Source organism: Triturus cristatus, chromosome 4_2 (assembly GCF_964204655.1).
Source record: "Triturus cristatus chromosome 4_2, aTriCri1.1, whole genome shotgun sequence".
In the NCBI taxonomy this organism is placed as follows: Eukaryota; Metazoa; Chordata; class Amphibia; order Caudata; family Salamandridae; genus Triturus; species Triturus cristatus.
In genome coordinates this window covers 588,233,251-588,248,636 of record NC_140586.1, presented here as the reverse complement: position 1 = coordinate 588,248,636, position 15,386 = coordinate 588,233,251, and the positions used below count along the sequence as shown (strand labels likewise).

General features: G+C 50.2%; 1 protein-coding gene across 1 annotated transcript in view; it reads right to left on the bottom strand.

The window, feature by feature from the left end:
* Nucleotides 1-4,096: 4,096 nt before the first annotated feature.
* The window catches only part of LOC146834721 (uncharacterized), a 144,514-nt gene continuing 133,224 nt past the window's right edge, over nucleotides 4,097-15,386 (bottom strand). The window contains exon 5 of the transcript XR_014960326.1: nucleotides 4,097-4,264. The gene's annotated coding sequence lies outside the window, so the exon portion shown is untranslated. The remainder of the gene's footprint in view (nucleotides 4,265-15,386) is intronic.

Genomic DNA, 15,386 nt, shown 5'->3' with positions numbered 1-15,386 from the left:
TCTTTTGGCAGTGGGAAGGTTTAAGCTATTAACTAAGGGAGGAAAATCAGCCACAATATTAGGAGCAAAGGCATGGAACCAATTACCTAAGGGACTGAGGGCAATACAACAGCTTAATCCGTTTAAACGAGCCCTGAAGACCAGGATATTTGGCCTTTCCGACGCCCACTCTCTTGCCCTTATCTAGTTAGTACAGTACAGTCAACCCGGTTATTTTCAGCGCCAGGAGGCTCCGTCTGGAGTGACAGCTGCGCTATATAAGCTCACCTTTCATTCATTCATTCATTCAGACACATGGATGTGCAACAAAGCACAACACTGACTTGCCAGTAACACCTTCTGAATACTCACAAGTGACAAAAACAACAAGTAGGAGTCAGGCAGAACTGCAAGGACACACCAACACACTGCACAGTGCACAACATACAACTCACACATGGGCATGCAACCACATCCACAGGGATGAACAATCAAAACAACAGGCACACAACTCCTGGGTGACACATGTGTGTAGTTGACATTGCAGAGGCATGCCCACATCAACACTCCCCACACAAACTCACCCCCTTCACACTGCACACTACCTGGCCATCCAAGAGCACAAATGGAAAGTAAGCCATGGGAGTAGGATGACTGGCCATCACAAGATGACCACACACATACACCACTAGGAACACATATAGGAAGAACACACGCATGATGACCCTGGACAGTCTGCCTGCAATACTGTGTGCAGGAACCCACTCTGTGCTGGCAGTGCCCCCCAACCTGACATGTGTACAATATATCCAACATGAACTAATCAAGTAAATGACTACAGCTAACCATTCGAAATTAACACCATTGCCACCACAAGTATCTGGGTCAAGAAGAACTGAGGACCCTGTCACCCCTGAAAAAAGAGAGTAAGTGAGCCCAAACATTGACTATGTTCAAGTGCCACACAGACCATGTGGCACAGTAAACCATTTACACACATCAAAAGAACTTTATTCAGTAATGACACTGACAAAATAGACAACTGGAGCAACTGTCTTTATTCACATATTGCACAGATAGGCACCATGAGAAGAGAAGAGTAAGGCACAAAATGCAGAGCATGTGCCTGAGAAGCTGCACAGGCAAGGGCAAAACAGCAAGGCCAGGGCAGAGTGCAGAGTGCAGAGTATGTCCATGAGAAGCTGCACAGGCAAGGGCAAAACAGCAGTAAACAACAAGGCCAGTGGCCGGGCAGAGTGCAAAGCATGTCCATGAGAAGCTGCAAAGGCAAGGGCAAAACAGCAAGGCCAGTGGCCAGGGCAGAGTGCAGAGTATGTCCACGAGAAGCTGCACAGGCAAGGGCAAAACAGCAGTGAACGACAAGGCCAGTGGGCAGGACAAAGTGCAGACTGAGTCCATGAGAAGCTGCACAGGCAGGGGGCACATAGCAGTGAACGACAAGGCCAGTGGGCAGGACAAAGTGCAGAGCGAGTCCAAGAGAAGCTGCACAGGCAGGGGGAACACAGCAGTGAACAACAAGGCCAGTGGGCATGACAAACTGCAGACTGAGTCCATGAGAAGCTGCACAGGGAAGGGTCCAACACAGCAAAGAGCAACAAGACCAGTGGCCAGTCCAAGGTGCAGAGTGAGTCCATGAGAAGCTGCACAGGCAGGGGGTACACAGCAGTGAACGACAAGGCCAGTGGGCAGGACAAAGTGCAGACTAAGTCCATGAGAAGCTGCACAGGGAATGTGTGCAACTGTACCTTTCCATGGTCAGCAGCACAGTCAGGGGGCAACAATGTGCAATATATGCCCACCTGTGTGAGACACAGGTGTATGAGGGTGACTACCACTCAGACTTGGCTGTCAGGCAGACTGGGAGCTGGCTGTGTCTCGGGGACTGTCGGGGCACTTGATGGGGGAGAGAGCGGAACAGCTGAGGTAGAGCTATCAGTGGCTTGGCAAGCTGGAGGGCTGCTTGGACCAGGTGGTGTAGTGGCACATGGAGGTGGAGTCATGCAGACAGGAGTCACGGTGTGGCTGGGAGATTGTGGAGGGGTGCCCTTCCACTTCTTGGGGATCCTAAATGGCTTGACTGACTGTGGATCAATGGGAAGTGGTGTGGGCACAACAGGCACACTCACCATCACTGCTGCAGCAGGTGCAGGCGCTGGCAGCCCCTCTGGTGATGTGCTGGACCCAGCGGAATGCTTCGCCTCTGCCCCCCCTTCCCCTGTGTACTAGGTGTTACCCCTACAGTGCCCTCCGGCCTCTGCTTTACTGGGCTTGGAATGGGAGTCGAGGTGGTTGGTGACACTGCCTTGGAGCCCTTCCTAGGTGTATCCTTGGCATGCACCACCTCCTTGGTGGGAACAAACACTGTACGATTATCTTTGCACGATGCTTTAGGGGCAGGAGAGTCCTTGGATGGGGATGCCACTGAGGCATGTGTGCCTGAGGTCTGCTGCTTTGCTAATTGTCCACTGGTGTTGCCTGAAAGGTTTTTCTCCCTGCGCTCTGGGGTGCCTTTGGTCTTCTGTGGGGATGGTGTCTGTGTCCGGGACCACTTGGGTTGCTGCTGCTGTGTGCTCCGTGCGCTGTATCGTGACTTTGATGTATGTGGACCGTGGTCACTATCGTCAGACCTGGCCACTGCCCGAGGGGTGGACAAAGGGACTGGAGCTGGACTGTGAGTATGTGCCTGTTGCAGGGCAGACGTCACTGTTGATGACAAAGCCTGGACTGTCCAGTGCAGCCCACCCACGTCAAAATGTATGCCCTCCATGAAAGCAACCACCTGGGCCAATTTCTTGTCGTGGTCAATGCAGGCATTGAGGAGAGCTGTCTGGCCTACACATAGCTGGCACAAAAGCTCCACAGACTCAGCACTGATGGCAGCAGGTGGGACAGGGGCAGGGGCAGCGGTGCCAGGGGTGAAGGACACTCTTCCCCCTACTGAGGCAGACACGGGCAGCACCAGAGGAAGTGCCTGGGAGGGTGGGCAATGGCCGCTGTGTGGTGGAAGTTGATGCAGAGTCCCCGTTCCCTGTGCCCTCCAACATGGATGCATCCCCGCTGGCATCGGATGATGTGGTGCTTTGCGTCTCAGGCTGGGACTCCTCCAGCAGACTCCTGTCCCCCTCTGAGGCGCTGGTGACATCTGTATCACTGGGCTCCTGGGCAGCTGTGCTGCTAGTTTCACCTCCACTGGTGTCCGTCTCCTGTCCCTCCGTAACCACAGGTGATGCTGCATGGGAGAGAGAGAGGTAGGGTCAGGTCAGTGGCAGCAACAGAACAAACATATGCAAGCAATGCATGACAAAAGTTGACCAAATCTACATGTTGCACACCACCCTGTGCAATGACATCGTGCCAACTCCCTACATAGACTCAAGCAGTGTGTGGAAACAGCATACTCAGGCATGAGTGAGCCATGTGATGAGCACACAGCACAACACCCTCCTTGTGGCTCTGTTCAAACAGACACAGAACTAGTTCTGAGCACACCTAGGGACATGATGGTGGGCAGACTACTTGTTGCCAATGACAGAACTGGATGGAACAGGAGGGGACAACACAGACCCAGACTACAATATGACAGTACACAATGGACATTAGCCAATGCCACCCACCATGTCGTACCTTGGGGACAATATAATGCAGAACATTGCTGTAAGATATGTAGGCCTCCCCAATATGGGTGCATGCAATGGACGCATTGATGTACGCACAGTCAGATTGGGCACACTGCCGTTCCCTCCCATGGGATTCCCAAGACTACACCATTGCAGAATAAACCAGAAGAGCACAGCTCAGAATGTAATGTGAAGGCACAGCAGCACAATCACCTTTGTAAGAACAGGTAGGGCAAATGCATGCCACAGGCACCCAGGCCAGCAGCCACTTACATGCCACAGCATCACACTACCAACATCACAGACGCCAGCGCTGGCACAGGCTCTTTACACATGCAGCCACTCCCAGCCAAAGTCAGACTCCCTAAATGCTCACCCCTGGCTTGCTGCTGATATTCCTTCAAACGTGCATCCAGCTAAGGTTGTGTCACCGCCAATATGCACCCCATTAGTGGTGTCATACTGCCCCATGCCAGACGCCCAGTGCGAGGAAGCAGCCCCAAGGTCATCTCCAGCACATTCTTTGCCAGCCGACTGATGTCGTCCTATCTCTTGTGGCAGTGGGTGCGCCATCGGTTTGAGACCCCCAGGGCTCGCACCTTTGCTGCAATGGCCCTCCACACAGCATTACGCTGGTGTGCCTTGAGCTGCAGGCATGGGATACAAGAGTTAGAAATGATCAGTGACACAGTGTCCTGTACCGACATCTATCAGTATAGCAGCAAGATACAAAATAATCACATATCCAACGATAGGTCAATCAGAAACTATAGTATAGCCCACATGGGACCCCTGCATGGGAAAAGCTGATGTTAAAGCATGCAGGTGTGAGGGGAACACAGTCCCTGCACATCTCACACACATGCAGGATGCCAGTACTGAAAAGCCCATATAGCCTGCCCACATCTCCAGTCCATTGTTGGCTTGAGCAACACATACATCACATGTCAACCTGTGTTTGGGGGTGGTCTCACTGTGTCCAAGACTGCGCAGCCATCAATGTCCCTGTCCTGTGAATATTTGAATGTGTAATGGTGGTCACATGGAGGAACATGATATCACAAATACAAAATGACATTCACAAGGGCAGTTGTGTGCAAACCACAGTGCTGAGATGGACCATAGCTGGAGTGCTATGTGAAAAGACTGATGTCATACTCTGTAAGTTAAGTGAGTTGTCCTTGTCTTTGTAGGCGGGGACTGTGCAGGCCAGCTGGGCTCACACTGAGATGGACTACAGGGGCACACACAGCCATCCAGCCAAGCAATTACTGTCCTGACTACAGCATGAACAACCTTCTGTGTCACTGTATGGCTGACAATACAACACAGGTCACTAATACATACATGTGCAGGGTGGGAAAGCTGTGGAATAGGGTACACACACCCTTCCACTGGAGACAGCATGTCAGGCAGTGTATGACACTATCCCACACTCCCAGGCACATACTGCATCAGTCCAACTACATGTGTGGCCCCCTGCCCTACCCCACCACTGTTGAAGACTTACCACGACATTTGGGGCACCATATAGCCTTGGGTACTGTGTGAGCACCTCGTCCACCAGGACCTCCAGCTCCTCGCTCGTGAAGAGACTGGCACAGATCTTCTCTGTACTTGCAATCACTGTGGATGTGAGACAACAGCAGGGGATTTTGGTGGTGAGGTGTCTCAGGCAGCAGTCCCTGGAGGCAGCAGCAGGTGAGGGGTCTCAGGCAGCAGTCCCTGGAGGCCGCAGCAGGAGAGCGGTATCAGGCAGCAGACTCTGTGAGCAGTGGCAATATGAGGCTCACTCCCACATATATAGCCCCCTGAGGTTGTTTCAAAGGTGCCAAGCTGCAGCAATTGGTGTTCCAGGTCTGCCTCTTTCAAATGCATCCAATGACCGCCTCGGCTGTGGCGGAGCACGCCTACCGCGATCTTCAAAATTGCATCATGCCACCGCAATCATGGTTCCCATTGGTTGTAAGGGCATGCTCCATGGCGGTGATACAACGCTGGGGCCCAGGGTGCGCTACCGCGATGGTGCATCTTTCAAATGCATCCAATGACCGCCTCTGCGGTGGCAGAGCACACCTACCACGATCTTCAAAATGGCATCATGCCACCGCTATCGAGCTTCGCATTGGCTGTAAGGGCATGCTCCATGGCGGTGATACAACACTGGGGCCCGGGGTGCGCTACCGTGATGGTGCATCTTTCAAATGCAGCCGATGTCCACCTCCGTGGTGGCGGAGCACGCCTACCGAGATCTTCAAAATTGCATCATGCCACCGCTATCGAGCTTCGCATTGGCTCTAGGGCGAGCCCCATGGTTGTGAAACACCGCAGGGGCCCTGTGTGCGCTACTGCGATTTTAGTGGAAGAGCATGCCAACCGCCATATGGGCATGTCTCCATGCCTATGACTACAGCACTTGTGTGAATGGGGTGCTGGTGACACACCGTCAGGGTCAGGCGGTAGCTACCGCGATATGGGTGCCATGCATTGACACGAGGCTCCGCCATTCAGGCGGCGGAGCATGGCAACCACCATATGGGCATGTCTACATGCCTATGACTACTGCACTTATGTAAATGGCGGTGCTGGTGACACACCGCCGGGGCCAGGTGGTAGCTACCGCGAAATGGGTGCCATGCATTGACAGGAGGCTCCACCATTCAGGCGGTGGAGCATGCCAACTGCCATATGGGCATGTCTACATGCCTATGACTACCGCACTTGTGTGAAGGGGGGTGCCGCCTGGACAGAGCCACCCTGAAAGCCGTATGTGATCAGTTGGAGCCCCACCTGCAACCGCGCAGGACATATCCAACAGCTTTCACCCCTACTTATAAGGTGATGGCAGCCCTGGATTTTTTTGCCAATGTATCGTTCCAGGGACTGTGGTCAGCGCTGGTGGGATGTCACAACCGATGTTCAGCATGGTGCTGCGTGATGTACTGTCCGCCATGATGCTATACAAGGACAGATACATCCATTTCCCCAGGGGTGCTGAATTGCCAGCTGTGGAGGGAGACTTCTATCCCCTTGGACACATTCCCAATGTTGTTGGGGCCATTGATTGCACCCATGTCGGTCTTGTGCCACCACAGGCAAGTGAGCACATATACCGCAATCGCAAGCATTACCACTCCATCAATGTGCAGGTGGTGTGCCTGGCAGATATGACCATCTCGCAGGTGTGTGCCAAATTCCCAGGCACGGCCCATGACTCCTACATCCTGCGGAACAGCATATTGCCCCAGCTGATGGCTAATCTTCTTCCCGAGCGTGCATGGATTGTGGGTGAGTATGCCTAGTCATGTGGCGTGCTGTGTGTGTGATCTGCTGCCCTCAGCTTCAGTGAGGTTGCAATATCTATTTGTGTTTGTCATACCTAGGTGACTCTGCATATCCCAACCGTCCCTGGTTGCTGAGCCCACTGCTGAAGTCCGCTACAATGAGGCCCATGGGCGGACACGTCATGTGGTGGAGCGTACTTTTGGTCTGCTCAAGTCATGTTTCCGCTGCCTGGACAAGACCGGAGGTGCACTGGCATACTCGCCCGGGAAGGTGTGTCAGATTGTTGTGGCATGCTGCATGCTCCACAACCTAGCAATTCACAAGGAGATTCCCCTGCTCCTGGATGATGGTGAGGACCAAGGCATTAGCCTGCAAACCAAGCCATGTCCAGTGATGAGGACAGTGGAGAGGAGGAAGGTGTTGACCTGCGTGAACAGCTCATCACCTGCTACTTCCCTTGATGGTGGGTGTCAATGTGCAACATACCCATTGTCCGATTATATTGCTGGTGCCATGAAGGGGCATGTGAGAATTTTAGCATCAGCCAGTTGTAGACTCAGTGGTGGTTGGAAATGTTTCTGGGACATGTCATTCGGGGACATCTACAGGACGTGTATGTTGACACTTGTTGGCCATTGTGATATGTGCATGTTGGGTTACCCTGATGGTAGGTGTTGTGTGATGTCTGTAATGCCACACCCAGACCAGTGACAGTTGTTATGTTGTGTTTCCCTTGGTGCCTTTGACTTATCCTTGCCTACATACAGTCCATGCTCCTGGTACATTGTGATCATGTTGGGGACTGTACATCCTGCAATAAAGACGGAGCGGACATGCCAACATGTGTGTGTGGATATTTTATTTACAATGGTGAGATGTGAGAAGGGTGTACATTTCCATTGGGGGGTGGGGTGGAGCAGTGAGTTGACAGTTGTGGTAGATGAGATAGTCGAGTAGTCACCACATTGCTGTGGTGACCCAGTCCAACAGACAGATGCCATTCACAAGGCAGTGTGGGGAAGGACAATCCAAAAAGTCAATGCAGTGGTGGAGAGGGTTGCCATCATGGCTGGCTCTGTGACTGGCGTCTGGCAGGTGCTTGGCCTCCAGATACTCCCAGGGTCTTCTTAGGATGGCCCCTTTGTTGTTTGGCAGGGGGGGCCTGCTGCTGTGCCAGTGGGGTCTGAGGACTCACCCCTCTCTGTGGGCGCAGGGGAGGATGGTGAACTGTCATCGTATGACCCACCAGAGGGAGGTGGAGGTGTTATCTGTGGCGCATGTCTGTCCCTCAGTACCGCCACTTGCTGGCCCCTGAGTGACCCTATCCCTCCCACCTGCCCTGCTGCCACGGACCTGTTGCCTCACCACTGTGGGCACCCAGATCCTCTCCCTGCCCATCTCCGTTGGTGGTGTGTGCTGGTCCTCCTCTGGGACAGAGAGGGTGTTGCAGGCAGCACTGGTGGGGGGTGGTGGTGGAGGTGGTGGCGGTGGCCGCACAGGCCGTGACAGCAGGGGTCTGCTGTGGAGTTGTTGTTGGTGCAGATATGGTGGGGGGACGATGGGGTCCTGGGACCTGTTGCTCCGTGGCACACCAGATGGGCCAGCCTCGAGCTCATCGTCCATGGAATCCTGGAGGTCAATATCCGAGATTCCTTATACCGGGGGTGGAGACTGGCTCTTCAGGTTGCTGGTGTTGTCCTCTGCAGTGAGTTCTTGGTCACCTGTGGGTCAGATGTGAAATGGTCATTGCAGTGCCCCCGGCAAGCTTTGTGTTAGCTGTGTGTCATTCACTTTTTGTACACTGCACAATTGACATATCACATTGTTGACTATGTGCAGTACTGTGCTTCCTGACATGATGCAGTGGTACAGGCATTACTTGTCCATGGTGTGAGGCATCAAGGCATACCATGCGACCCGTGCACTGTTGAGGTTTACAAGGACTTGTTGCCATCCAGGGCCTGGCACAACATGTATTTAGTTGAAAACTCATTGTTTATTTGTCTGACCTGGCAGACGTCACATATGACCATGGACTGGCCGTTGTCATCTCCTGCACCCCTTTGCCCTGTCATGTGCATATCTTGATTTTTACCACCACACATGCAGTCTTATTTTTCGAATGATCCTTGTTGCTCTGGCCACATGGCGATGCACCTGTCAATAGGTGCTGTGCATGATTGTGCCCTGACTTTCTTCTAGTTGTGCATTGCTGTGTCACACTTTGGTAGCTGTGCCAGTTTCCTTAGCTTACCTGTGTGCACACTGTGCTTGGCAATGGGGTAGGTATGCCTCTTTGTGCAATGAGAGGGCTGGTGTTGTCATATGGCACCATTAGATTATTTTAAAATGGGTGGGTGCACGTACTGGCTACATACCTGTAAGTTTGTTTGGTGTACTGCAATGGCTTCCAACTGCTTCTGGGTGGGGTGGGGGAGGGCTCCATCCTGTTGAGGTGTGGGAGACGGGGCATGGTGGGAGTAGTGGTACAGGCCTCCCACCCCAAACACCCTCCTAGGGAAGATGGCTACCTACCTGTGAGTTTGATGTGGGTTGTGTAATGGCTGACACATGCTTATGGTGGGGTGGGGGAGGGCTCCATCCTGCTGACAGGGGGCAGGATGCATGGTGGGAGTAGTGGTACAGACCTCCCACCCCCAGACACCTTCCCAGGGAAGATGGCTACCTACCTGTAAGTTTGCTTGGTGTACTGTGCTGGCTTCCAACTGCTTCTGGGTGGGGGAGTGCTCCATCCTGTTCAGGTGTGGGACAGGGGGTATGGTGGGAGTAGTGGTACAGACCTCTCACCCACAAACACCCTCACTGTGAAGATGGCTACCTACCTGTATGTTTGATGAGGGTGATGTAATGGCTCCCAAATGCTGGGGGGGCTCCATCCTGCTCAGGTGTGGGTAATGTAATGGCTGACACATGCTTCTGGGTGGGGTGGGGGAGGGATCCATCTTGCTAGGCTGTGGGACAGGGGGCATGGTGGGAGTAGTGGTGCAGGCCCCAAACCCCAGACACTCTCACAGGGAAGATGGCTACCTACCTGTGAGTTTGATGTGGGTTGTGTAATGGCTGACACATGCTCCTGGGTGGGGTGGGGGAGGGCTCCATCCTGCTCAGGTGAGGGAGAGGGGGCATGGTGGGAGTAGTGATACAGGCCTCCCACCCCAGACACCCTCCCAGGGAAGATGGCTACCTACCTGTAAGTTTGATGAGGGTGCTGTAAAGGCAGACACATGCTTCTGGGTGGGGTGGTGGGAGTGATCCATCTTGCTAGGCTGTGGGACAGGGGGCATGGTGGGAGTAGTTGTGCAGACCCCCCACCCCCAGACACCCTCCCAGGGAGGATGGCTACCTAACTGTGAGTTTGATGTGGGTTATTTAATGACTGACACATGTTTCTGGGTGGGGTGGGGGGAGGACTCCATCCTGCTGAGGGGGGGGGCAGGGTACATGGTGGGAATAGTGGTACAGACCTCACACCCCCAGACACCCTCCCAGGGAAGATAGCTACCTACCTGTAAGTTTGCTTGGTGTACTGTGCTGGCTTCCAACTGCTTCTGGGTGGGTGAGTGCTCCATCCTGCTCAGGTATGAGACAGGGGGCATGGTAGGAGTAGTGGTACAGACCTCCCACCCACAAACACCCTCACTGTGAAGATGGTTTCCTACCTGTACGTTTGATGAGGGTGATGTAATGGCTTCCAAATGCTGGGGGGAGGGCTCTATCCTGCTCAGGTGTGGGTAATGTAATGGCTGACACATGCTTCTGGGTGGGGTGGGGAGGGATCCATCTTGCTAGGCTGTGGGACAGGGGGCATGGTGGGAGTAGTTGTGCAGACCCCCCACCCCCAGACACCCTCCCAGGGAGGATGGCTACCTACCTGTGAGTTTGATGTGGGGTGTGTAATGGCTGACACATGCTCCTGGGTGGGGTGGGGGAGGGCTCCATCTTGCTGATGCTGTGTGCCAGGGGGCCTGGTGGGAGTGGTAGTGCTGTCTGCCTGTACACATGCCCCCATGGTTATGTTGGTAGCTATGTTTGGGGTGAATGGGAGTGGGTGAATGTTGGATCTGTGAGCCATGTTTTTGTGAGTGTGTGGTGCAGATGGATGGTATGTGTCCTAGGTGGTGTAGCTTTGTAGTTGTCCAAGCAAGTACATGGCAGAGTGGCGGTAGTCATTTGTTTGTACTTACCAGCCTCCACTCCCCGGCTACTCCTGTGAGACTCTCTGGATGCAGTATGGCAAGCACCTTCTCTTCCCATTGTATGAACAGTTTTTGTGGAATGGGAGGGCCACCGCCCGTCCTCTGAGCCAGCTCACGCTTCTTGCTCCTCCTCTCCTTGACCACCCTCTTCAGATCATGCCAACGCTTCATGATCTCCTTTTTTGATCTTGGGGTGGTCCCTACTGCATTGACCCTTTGGACTATCCTTGCCCACATTTGTGTCCTTGTGGCTAATGGTGTCTGTTGGACCAGGCTACCAAAAAGGTGTGGTTCCACACTGACTATCTCATCTACCATGACCTTCAACTCACTCTCTGTCTGGCAATGGTGTGTGGTGTGCAAAGTGATTGTGTGTGCATGAGTGTGAGTGGTGGTTGTGGTTGTGCTGTGTATGGTATGTGTTGTGCAGGGGGTTAGTTTTGCTGGTGTGGAGGTGGTGGTGGTGCTGTGTGTGGTGTGGCTAGTGATGTTGTGTCCTTTGCCTCTCCTGTCAGCTGGGGTATGTGTCCCTTCCCTCCTGGAGTTTTGCAAGGGATTGTGGTCAGGGAAGGGGCTGGTTTTATACTCAGCTTTGTGGGTGTATCCAATTGGGGTGTTGCTGACAGGTGTGTTGTCCTGGGATTTGTATTTTTCGTTTTGCCATGTGTTTGTATCATTGGGGTGTGTTTTGTGTATGTGGGGGACATGGCTAGTTTTCTGTGTGCACTTTTTGGTCTTCTTGTGGGGTTTTGGCTTCATCCGCCATATTTTTGACGGTTTGTCCGGCGCGGTGGCTGTGCTCATCCCATTGTGCGACCGCGGCGGTCGGAGACAGTGGTACGTACCGTGGGACTGTCAGGGATATCCTAATTTCCGGGGCTGTGTCTCTGCTATACTTGCGGTGGGTTGTTGTTTTTCCGCAGCGATTCCGATCGCCGTGGACGGATTTTGGCCATCTCCGCCCGCTATGGGCTGTTTTTCTAGGCCTCATTCCCCCGCGGTCGGATTTTTGGGGCAGTTAATCCTAATTTGGCTGCCGGTTTTCCCACGGTGCCGGCGGGCGGTTGTTTTCCACTTCCATGGCGGTCGGGGTGTTTTTCCACCCGCCATCCAAATGGGCCCCATAATGTTCATGCACATATCTTTTTTTATAAACATTATCACTTTATACAAATCTTTTATGTTTAATATATTGTTAAATACATACATTTTTACCAAAATGTTTTACAACATGTATTATATTGTTTCTTCATACATGAAATTTAATTTAAACAGTGTATATTAAAACCAGTTTTAATATGTAAAAATTACAATAAGAATTTTTTATAGCTTTTTAATATATGTTTGCATTTTGCACGCATACTTTTTTCATTGTTTTAACATTTTTATATTTTGCCGACATTTTTACAATATTAAAGTAGAGTTTGAAGAAATAATACATTTTTATACTGCATTGTTCTCTATGGGGTTTGAGTCCTATTTATGTTTATTTAGCTACCATTCTTAACTGATTTATTCATTTTTAAACCTTTCTTTGTTATTTTGGACTGTTCCTGGTTATGTTTAGTCATGATTCCCTATTTTAGTTCTCTACTTCAGGTAAAATCACTTTTTCATTACTAGTTTGAGTTTTGGTGGCATGCATTTAGGATTAGTTTATTTAGTGTAGGTTACTGTTTGTTAGTTTTTTGTTGGGTTAATGTTAGAACATAATTGCAGTTGTAGTAGTTGAGTATGGTAGGTCTCATTAAAATTATAGGTATATTGTGTTTATTAGTTGTACATTTAGGTGCCGATTCCGATCCTGCAAAACCCGGGTACAAATGGTCATACGGAGCGTTTTCTCCGTACGACTCGTACCCAGGAATTCCTGTACGAATCGTAAAAAACACCGTACGGCTAAAAAATACATACAATTCAGATCCTGGACAGCGCGTACGCGACGTCCGCACGGAGTCAGGCAGCGTTTTACAGACCAGCAAGTACGATTCGTACCCACAGCACTCCGCACGGCTATATTTTTACGTGAGCCAAAAAGTGCCGGAAAAGCTAAGTACGCCGCGATGCATGAGGAAAAGGGGGCCCGCTACGGGATGTACATGCCATCACCCACATCGTACATGACATCATGTATGGTGCGTACCCCAACATTGCATATGTATGGACCGTACCCCCCACCCCGTATGTACGGACCATGCCCCCCACCCCCCATATGTATGGACCGTACCCCCCACCCGTGTATGTACGCGCCGTACCCCCAGCCCCGTATGTACGCGCCGTACCCCCACCCCAGCCCCGTGTGTACACGCCGTACCCCCAGCGCGTAGCTCTGGGGGTACGGTGCGTACATACGGGGCTGAGGATACGGCTCGTACATATGGGGCTGCGGGTATGGCACGTACATACAGGGCTGAGGGTATGGCGCGTACATATGGGGCTGGGGTGGGGGGGCCGTACGACTCATACCCCGGGCACAAGTGGACCTGGGGTAGGGGTCGTACACAGTTCACTCCGTACGGGACGTTTTCCATACGCTTGTGCATTCGGAACGCCGGTACGGATCGAACTTGTGCGCTCGGACTTCAGTTTTATGACTCGTACATAAAACTGTCCTGGGACGTCTCGTAGGCTTTTTCCGAGGCGATTCGTATGTATTTTTCCCGTACGAATCGTACTTCACCGTTTATACGGTACTTGTACGATTCGTACGTAAAAAAATACGGATACGAGTCGTACGCGAAAAAAAAATACAGGATCGGAATCGGCCCCTTAGTAAACATGTTTTTCTAATTTCCTATCGTATTGCCATTTTTATAGAGTGTATGTGTAGTGTAGGTAACTGTTTTTGTTTCTTATATGGGCTTCTTGTATGGCGCATTAAAATATCATTTTTTTGTACATTTTTTCACTGTGACACATTTTTTTCATTTAATAGTTCTTAGTGTAGCACTTTGTTTGGAAAAAATACATATGCTAGTGGTGAGCTGCTGCTTTGGTATTCTCCATGGATTGTGCATTTTGTGTAAATGATGAAGAGCATGATTTTAATGTGTTCCCCATCATTTACCATTTACTCTGGGTAAGTGTTTATTGTCTATTGTAAGTACCATATATTTTTGTCCCTCTCTCATTCTCATTGTCATGTAAAATGAAAGTGTCATTTGAGTGTGTTAAAGAAAAGTGCCATGTGTATGTTAAGGTTACATATTCAGGAATATTTATATCCTCATATCTTTTTGGAACAACCGGTGTCTCTCTGGCTGTTTTTCTAGGTCTGTCTCTGGGTCCTTTCAAATTGGAAATCACAGAGAGCATGCCTGGGTATTAACTGTTTTTATAATTGTGTCAGTAGCCCCTACTAGCTTCCCTGAGGTCTTGCAATACATTTTATACTTCAATGTCTGTGATGTTGAGAATGAATATGCTATCTATTTCTCAACAAATTAATTTCATGTTGTTGCCCTCCCATCACATGCATTAGAATACTATTTTGTACATTTCCAGTGGATTTTCTCACAGCTTGTACTTTCTTTGCTGAATGTATATCTCACATGGTTCAATAGTAGTTTTCCTATCTGAGATATTGGGCATGTGGCTTTGTCATGCATTTTTCCTTGGGGTTATATAAAAATGAATTATTAATACATTAATAATAACTGTATTTTGTATTAGATAATTATTTCTACTTTTGTAAAATAATTGTGTACATTTGTTCTTAATATTAAGCCATAGTTGGCCTATTTAGAAATTTAAATTGTTAATCATTTTATATTGTTTTTGCCTCTGTCTTTTGACTGTTTTAAAAAGTAATGGCATTCATTTTATGAGGTGAATAATTTAGGAATTTTCAATTTTTAAGGGCTTTTGATTTTAGTTTTAAAAGAGAAGACAGTAGGTAAGAATGTACTGAAATTTTGTTTTATTTGCTTTTTATTTGATGTTGGGATGTTTGATTTAAGAATACGTATACAATTTTATTTTTGTGCTTTTAAAAAAAAAATGGGATCTATTTTGTTTATCTGTATTTAGGGCACATGAAAAGAAATAGCTATATACAGTAGTTATGAAATTAAGTGGCTTTAGTTTTATTTCTTTACTTTTGTGTGTTTAATGTATTCACCTTCATTTCCCATGTGTTGTTTGTTTTCTTTGAAGTTTGTTTTTCTTCTTCTGGTATGTCTCAGCAATCCTGTAGAGTGTCAGCTTCTTGACATGCAGGGTTTTTGAGAAACAGTTTTTGGAGCATTTGTGTTTCTTTCTATACTCT